At 47.4% G+C, this 7,935-nt stretch overlaps 1 non-coding gene across 1 annotated transcript; it reads right to left on the bottom strand.

Annotated features, from left to right (window-relative positions):
- Positions 1-389: 389 nt before the first annotated feature.
- LOC114807281 lies at positions 390-527 on the bottom strand. The gene has a single exon (XR_003755332.1). It is a non-coding gene; the product is annotated as a small nucleolar RNA SNORA7 (small nucleolar RNA).
- Between the last annotated feature and the right edge of the window lie 7,408 nt (positions 528-7,935).

Genomic DNA, 7,935 nt, shown 5'->3' with positions numbered 1-7,935 from the left:
GAGACTGGCTGCAGGGAAGACTGGGGTTCTCTTGCCATTTCCTGAGAAGTGAGATGTGGAAATCTCCCCTCCCCTCCCCTACCCCCTAACTCCCTCCCCACCAACCCCCAACCCAACCCCAAGGCTCTGTTTACCATCGCGATTTTTCTTGCCCAGTTCAATTGTCGTGTCTTACACTTTTGAGTCGTCCCCGACACATAGTGACTCCGTGGACACGTCTCTCCCAGAACGCCCCATCTCCATCGGCAATCATTCTGATAGTTTATCCATAGAGTTTTCTTGGTAAAAATATGAAAGTGGTTTAACAATGCCTTCTTCCACGTAGTACACTTGAGTCTCCTCTCTCGACCCTCTCCCGTGCTGCTGCTGCCCAGCACGGGTGAGTTTTAAGTTGGAGCAGATTGCCTTCCACGCGCTAGCCACTGCCTGAGCTAGGAATGGAATGGACAGGCCTCTGCTTGACTCTCCCTCCCATAGCTGAGACTGGTAGAGTACTGGAAACTCTCCAGGTGTGGTCCTAAGAAGGGTGCCTCAGTTACCTAAACTGTACAATGGGGAGTGAGACTGTGAGCCCCACGTGGGACAGGAACTGTGTTCAACCTGATTTGCTCATAACCATCCCAGCACTTAGTACAGTGCCTGGCACATAGTAAGCGCTTAACATTACAGCCAGGAAAAATATGGAAGTTTTATTTAGGGAAAGACAAGCACTTTACCAAGGGGAAGTAATAATGATAATAATAATGGAATTTGTTCCTCCTCCCATCCTCCCACTCCTGGCTTGCTTCTACCCTGATGTCAGATTTTATCCTGGCTCATGGTTGGTTGCCTCTGTTTATAATCGATGTGTGATATTGATGGATTGAGAAGCAGCATAGTCTAGGGCAAAGGGGTACAGGACTGAGAGTCAGCTGCAAGTCTTTAGTGACAGACACAGAAAAGCAAGGTTCTCCGCACCCAACTTTGAAATAACCACTATGAGGATTTCAGAGCACGAGGGGTTACCGCAGGGCACTGACTAAAATGACAGCAGGCAAACAATTGCTTAGCTTGTCTCCCGAGTCTCTCCTTGTTATCTTTCTCCCTGTCGACTCCCTTCCTGTCTACTCCCTCCCCGTCGATGCCAACCCCATCGACGACCTCCCTGTCGACTCACTCCCTGTTGACCCACTCCATCGACCCATTCCCTGTCGACCCACTACCTGTCAACACTCAGATCAATACTTAATAAAAAAAATTGTTAAATGCTTACTAGGGGCCAAGCACTATACTCAGCACTGAGATAGATACCAGATAATTAGGTTGGGCCCAGTCCCTGTCTCACTGAGGACTCACTGTCTAGGTAGGAGGGAGAACAGGTATTGAATTCACATTTTACAGATGAGAAAACTGAGATCCAGAAAAGTGAAGTGACTTGCCCACTATTACACAACAAGCAAGTGGTGGTGCCAGGGTGAGAACCCAGGTCTTCTGACTCCCAGGTTTGGGCTCTTTCACTAGGCCACGCTCTACTCCTGACCTTATTACTCCCAGGGTTACTAAAATTTGCTCTGAACCTGGTAAGAGCTCATAACTTGGTCCAGCCAATTTCTTCACTATCAGGATAACTGGGTCCTGGGATGTGACTGGGCCTCTCCCTCCCTCCTTCCTCCTTTCAGGGAGAAAGCCCCACCTAGGGAATTGCTGCAGCAATCCTGGGATCTGATCTGTTAGTTTCTTTCTGACTTCATCTCTGAAGGTATTGAGAAAGCACCAGGGTGTGGAGGCAGAGTACAGGTTATGAACTCTTATCCCTCATCCCCCAAACCACTTCTACCCCTTCAGTCCCCTCTGATCCCCATCACCCCCATACCTGGTCATGGCTCAATCTTCTCCGCAGCTCTTGCTAGTAGACTGCGCCCTCAGTAGCCACCACTGCAGCAATAGAGGTGAGGACTCCTGCAGCCTTTGCTATTCTCGAAGACTTTGGGCCCACCCATCTTCTTGGCCTCTGAGAGCCACTGAAACTCATGAGTAGGTGGCTGGGGGCTACATGACAGAAGTGGCCAGGAAGGATTTCGCACTCCAGCGGGCAAATTAACTGGTGGAAAGTGAGGTAGAGTTGGAAGGAGAACCTGGCTAAAGATATATACACAGAGACCTTCATGATATATACATATGTATATATATATATATATATATATATATATACACACACAGACCCTCATACATATGTATATATATATATATACACACACAGACCCTCCTCTCTATTCATCTCATAAATCTATATGCACATACACCCCCATCCACACATATATACATACATTGTTTTCCCACATACACGCCCCAAATGTATACATATATGCCTAAAGATAAATGCATGCCTCCTCATACACTTACTTATACATACACAAATACACGGTCACCCATAGCGGCACTCATAGCCTGACTTTCGCAGACCCTCTCTCAGATGTACAGGGACACACACACACAAACATGTACACACACAATGTCACACATTAATGCACACGCAGGTACACACATATTTAGGGACATAGAGGAACACACTTATACCCAGGTACACAAAGACAGAAACCCAAGCTGGGACACAAGCATAGGGTCACGGAAATTCTACCCAGGATTACATACACAAATACACACTCATGTTCACACACGAAAACAGTGACAGAGGAGGACAATGGCAGAAAGAGAACTCCAGGACAAAAAAAAGAAGCTGAAGGGGAAAAGAAGGAAAATAAGAAGAGAATAAATAGTTTATCTAACCTGAGTGAAGATTGGATATTTCCAGAAGTGTTAAATACTGTGTATGGGAAAAACAATGCTTCTGCAAGGTAACAACTTCACTATAATAAAGGACAACTGCCACTAGGGCAGGATATCCTTTTTCAAGGCCCTTTTAAGGCATTCCTCTCAGCTACAGCTTCTGTTGACTAATACAGCAGGAGCCGAATTATTCCAAGGCAAGGAATCAAACTTGTACCGACCCGGGGGAGGAATAAAGCACTGATGAAAAAACAAGGAGTTTACCTCTTCTGGGGCTTCCTGAGTGCTTGAGTAGATATTTACTATCCTAGCCTGATCAACTAATAATAACTGTGGCATTTGTTAAGTTCTTACTATGTGCCAGGCACTGTACTAAGTACAGTAGACACAAGATAATCAGGTTGGGCACAATCCCTGTCCCACACAGGGCTCACAGTCTCTGGGGACTGTGAGTTTCTTCTGGGCAGGAAATGCACCTATCAACTCCGCTCTTTTGTACTCTCCCAAGAGTTTAGTACAGTGCCCTGCACAAAATAGTTTCTCAATGAATATCATTAATTGATTAATGAATTGGCAAAACCCTTCCTTTCGTTTCATTTTCTACCTCCTTCTAACAATGCCCTGAATTTTGTTTGCCTTTTTGCCTCCTGTTACATATCAAACCAAAAATTTGAGAGAATAATCAACAGTGACTCCAGATCATAAGAGTCTCAAAGTCCGTCTTTACGTAGTTGTTGCTCAGTTTCTTGTTTCCGCACTCTCTCACACTGAAGCTCATTTGTCACTTTCCCACCTACTCACTCAGTTTTATGAGGCCTTTCGTCAGCTCAACCCCATCTGCATGGCATCCCACCACCCGGAAGAGCCTAGTGTCACCTGCAAACTGGGAAATTTCATTGCCTACTCCCTCTTCCAGATCACTTCGCACACAGGAAGGGCTCAATAAATACAATTGAATGAATGAATTTAAGAAAACTCTAATAGAACCAGTCCTAGCACCAATCCCTGGGGAACACAGTTCTTTAAGCTTCATCATCTTTGACAAGTGGCTGTTTATTCCCAACTGTTGCTTCTGCTCTTTTAACCTAGTGATGGGCAAAAGTTGGCCCACTGGCCATATTTGGCTTGGGAATTGACTCTCTCCAGCCTAGGGGCCAGGTTCAAGTTGCCAGCTGATTCCCGGAATCTGCCCTTCTGCCTATGGCAGCTCATCCCTGGCTTCCAGGCAGCCGTTGGTACCATCGACAACTTCCTACTGCCACAGCTCTCACGGCCACAGCCCTTTGGGGTCAGCAGCTGGCTTCAAGCCAGGTATGCGTTACTGTAAATCATGGGCAGAAGTGCAGTTGCTTATTTTTCAATCCCCTTTCACCCAGCTCTTCACAGTGATGGGGACAGTCAATTCACATAAAGTTTACAGAAACAGGGAATTGGCCCTCCAGACAAAATATTTGCCTGCCCCTGTTTTAGCTAATTTTGTATCTATGACAGAACATTCCTTCCATTCCCGTGATTACTCTATTTTTTTCAAGTCTTTGGTGTGGAACCTTGTCTAAGGCCTTTTGAAAATAATAAATTATATCTCTTGCTTCCTCTCATCGATAAGTCTATTGACCCCTTCAAAGTACCCCTATAGATTAGTGAAGCAAGATTTTCTGTTGCCAAATTGTACTTTCCAAGCACTTAGTACAGTGCTCTGCTCACAGTAAGCGCTCAATAAATACGATTGAATGAATGAATGAATGTTACAGAAACCATGTGGTCTTTTCCTCCAGTGGGTTGTGTTTGGGTAAGTGTTCATTGAACTTTTTCTCATCTTCCTTCTTCAATCATCATCATCATCATCATCATCATCATCATTGTGAGCAGCATATAGTGGATTTCAGAGCCCGCAAACCCTCTTCCTCTTCTCCCAGTGCCCATAGTCAATACTTCTCTCCTCCCAGGTCTCCTAGCCCTGTTTTTGCCCTTCTTCGTCCCAGTCCTATCCCTCAGTGCCCTGCCTGGCCCCTATGTCTTCCCCAGGAAGCTTCCCAGTTCTCTCTTTGCCCCAAGTCCCTACTCCACTCCCTCCACTGATCTGACCAGATCAGACAGTAAGTGAAGTAAGCCACCTCCTCAGGGCATAATGCCTGAGGGGGCAGCAGCACAGTGTAGTTTGGGCAACAGCAAATGTGCAGTGTCAGAGGCACAGACTCTCACAAAGAAGGTGGAGGCAAGAGCACGGATATTCCCTGCCACTTTCTGGAGGCAGCAGGATGGAAAAGATGCATTTAGTGGGGTGGAAATTGAGGTTTTGGAGCCAAGCTTCCCAAGCTGCTCAGTTGAGGGGCCGCGCTACCTCTGTGGGAGTGGCAGAGGGGCTGGGGAGAGATGGCGGCCACAAAATCTCTTCAGACGGACTTCCCTAAAATGCTTCACATGGTATCATACAGAATTAGGGATGGGAAAAGGTGGCACAATTTTCCCCTCTTTGGGAAAGCCAAATATCAGAAGCTGCTCCCTAACGCCAACCTTTTTCTTCTTTCTTGGATCCTATCTCTCCAGAGCCTCCAGCCCTGATTCCCCTTCTCATAGTGCCCCCCGCCCTTGGTATGTTCAACTGAGCTGGTCCAGCATGAAAAATCTAGGTCTATATCTCCCCTAGGTTCACCTCATTTGGCCAAAGCCCAAACCCCAAGCCAGGGGACCTCAAAGCTAAAGCTTCACTTGAATCTCCTCTACAAGGGGCCTCAGTTCTCCTACCTACTTTCGCCCATTTTGCTCATTTTGGAGCCAATGAGGACTCGGAGTCAATAAGGACTGAGAAGCAGTGTGGCCTGAGAAGCATCATGGCCTAGTGGATAGAGCATGGGTCTGGGAGTCAGAGGGACCTGGGTTCTAATCCCAGCTCTGCTACTTGTCTGCTGGGTGACCTTGGGCAAGTCACTTCACTACTCTCTGCCTCAGTTATCTCATCTGTAAAATGTGGATTAAGACTGTGTCCAACTTGTATCTACACCAGCACTTAGTATAGTGCTTGGCACATAGTGAGTGCTTTGCACACAGTAAGCGCTCAATAAAAACAATTGAATGAGTGAATGAATGAACAGAAACCACAATTATTATCTTCAGTGTCCCACTCCTCTCCACTGTGAGCCCCATGTAGAACAGGGGCTGTGTCTGACCTGGTTATCTTGTACCTACCACAGCTCTTAGTACAGTGCTTAGCACATAATAAGCACTTAAGGAATACCACAATTATTCATATAGGGTTCTGCTGGACACTGAGGAAGTTAGCATCACACACTTCCTTCCAGAGTTGTACCAATGGCTCTTAGCAGAGGGGTGGGGAGGAGGGGTATCTGTTCCAGGTCTGACTGGTTAGACTGGAGCGACAAGTTCTGAGCCGGGGCGCTGCCCCAGCTCCACCAGCAATGTCAGCACCAGCACTGCCTGCCTGGCACAGTTTCTTTTCCTTAGCCAGTGGAACTAGAAACCCCAGGAAGCCTGGATGAGGATCCCTGCAGGTCCTCCCTAAGGGGGCCATATCATTCCACTTTTTGCCTGGATCGGCGCACCCCACATACTGGGGTTAGTCAGGGAAAAGCCTCTGGAAGAGGCATATTGGGGACTGAAGGAGTGCTTCTAAAAGATCACTGCCTCCAGGAAGCACATCCAGATTAGCATCCACCTTCCTGTTCATGCCATTCCACCAGCCGCCTCAGCACTCTTCTGCACGTATCTGAATTTTTTCATGTATTACTGTTCTGCTTGTGTTTATTATTCATATAGATTTTTGCTCTTTTAACAATGTTAACTAGTGTTAACTAGTGTTGCAACACTGTAAACTCATTGTGGGCAGAGAATGTGCCTCATATTGTATTTTGGGAAAGTAGCGTGGCTTAGTGGAAGGACCATGGGCTTGGGAGTCAGAGGTCGTGGTTTCTAATCCCAGCTCCACCACTTGTCAGCTGTGTAACTTTGGGCAAGTCACTAAACTTCTCTGTGCCTCAGTTACCTCATCTTTCATTCAATTCAATAGTATTTATTGAGCGCTTACTATGTGCAGAGCACTGTACTAAGCACTTGGGATGAACAAGTCGGCAACAGATAGAGACGGTCCCTGCCGTTTGACGGGCTTACAGTCTAATCGGGGGAGACGGACAGACAAGAACAATGGCACTAAACAGCGTCAAGGGGAAGAACATCTCGTAAAAACAATGGCAACTAAATAGAATCAAGGCAATGTACAATTCATTAACAAAATAAATAGGGTAACGAAAATATATACAGTTGAGCGGACGAGTACAGTGCTGTGGGGATGGGAAAGGAGAGGTGGAGGAGCAGAGGGAAAAGGGGAAAATGAGGGTTTAGCTGCGGAGAGGTAAAGGGGGGATGGCAGAGGGAGTAGAGGGGGACGAGGAGCTCAGTCTGGGAACGCCTCTTGGAGGAGGTGATTTTTAAGTAGGGTTTTGAAGAGGGAAAGAGAATCGGTTTGGCGGAGGTGAGGAGGGAGGGCGTTCCAGGACCGCGGGAGGACGTGACCCAGGGGTCGACGGCGGGATAGGCGAGACCGAGGGACGGTGAGGAGGTGGGCGGCAGAGGAGCGGAGCGTGCGGGGTGGGCGGTAGAAAGAGAGGAGGGAGGAGAGGTAGGAAGGGGCAAGGTGATGGAGAGCCTTGAAGCCTAGAGTGAGGAGTTTTTGTTTGCAGCGGAGGTCGATAGGCAACCACTGGAGTTGTTTAAGAAGGGGAGTGACATGCCCAGATCGTTTCTGCAGGAAGATGAGCCGGGCAGCGGAGTGAAGAATAGACCGGAGCGGGGCGAGAGAGGAGGAAGGGAGGTCAGAGAGAAGGCTGACACAGTAGTCTAGCCGGGATATAACGAGAGCCCGTAATAGTAAGGTAGCCGTTTGGGTAGAGAGGAAAGGGCGGATCTTGGCGATATTGTAGAGGTGAAACCGGCAGGTCTTGGTAACGGATAGGATGTGTGGGGTGAACGAGAGGGACGAGTCAAGGATGACACCGAGATTGCGGGCCTGCAATCATCTGTAAAATGGGGATTAAGACTGTGAGCCTCACGTGGGACAACCTGATTACCCTGTATCTACCCCAGCGCTTAAAACAGTGCTCAGCACATAGTAAGCGCTTAACAAACACCTTCATTATTATTATTGTTATTATTGTA

This window comes from Ornithorhynchus anatinus, chromosome X1, assembly GCF_004115215.2.
Source record: "Ornithorhynchus anatinus isolate Pmale09 chromosome X1, mOrnAna1.pri.v4, whole genome shotgun sequence".
Lineage (NCBI taxonomy): Eukaryota > Metazoa > Chordata > Mammalia > Monotremata > Ornithorhynchidae > Ornithorhynchus > Ornithorhynchus anatinus.
Note: the sequence above shows the minus strand (reverse complement) of the source record. Positions and strands in the feature narration are given on the sequence as shown.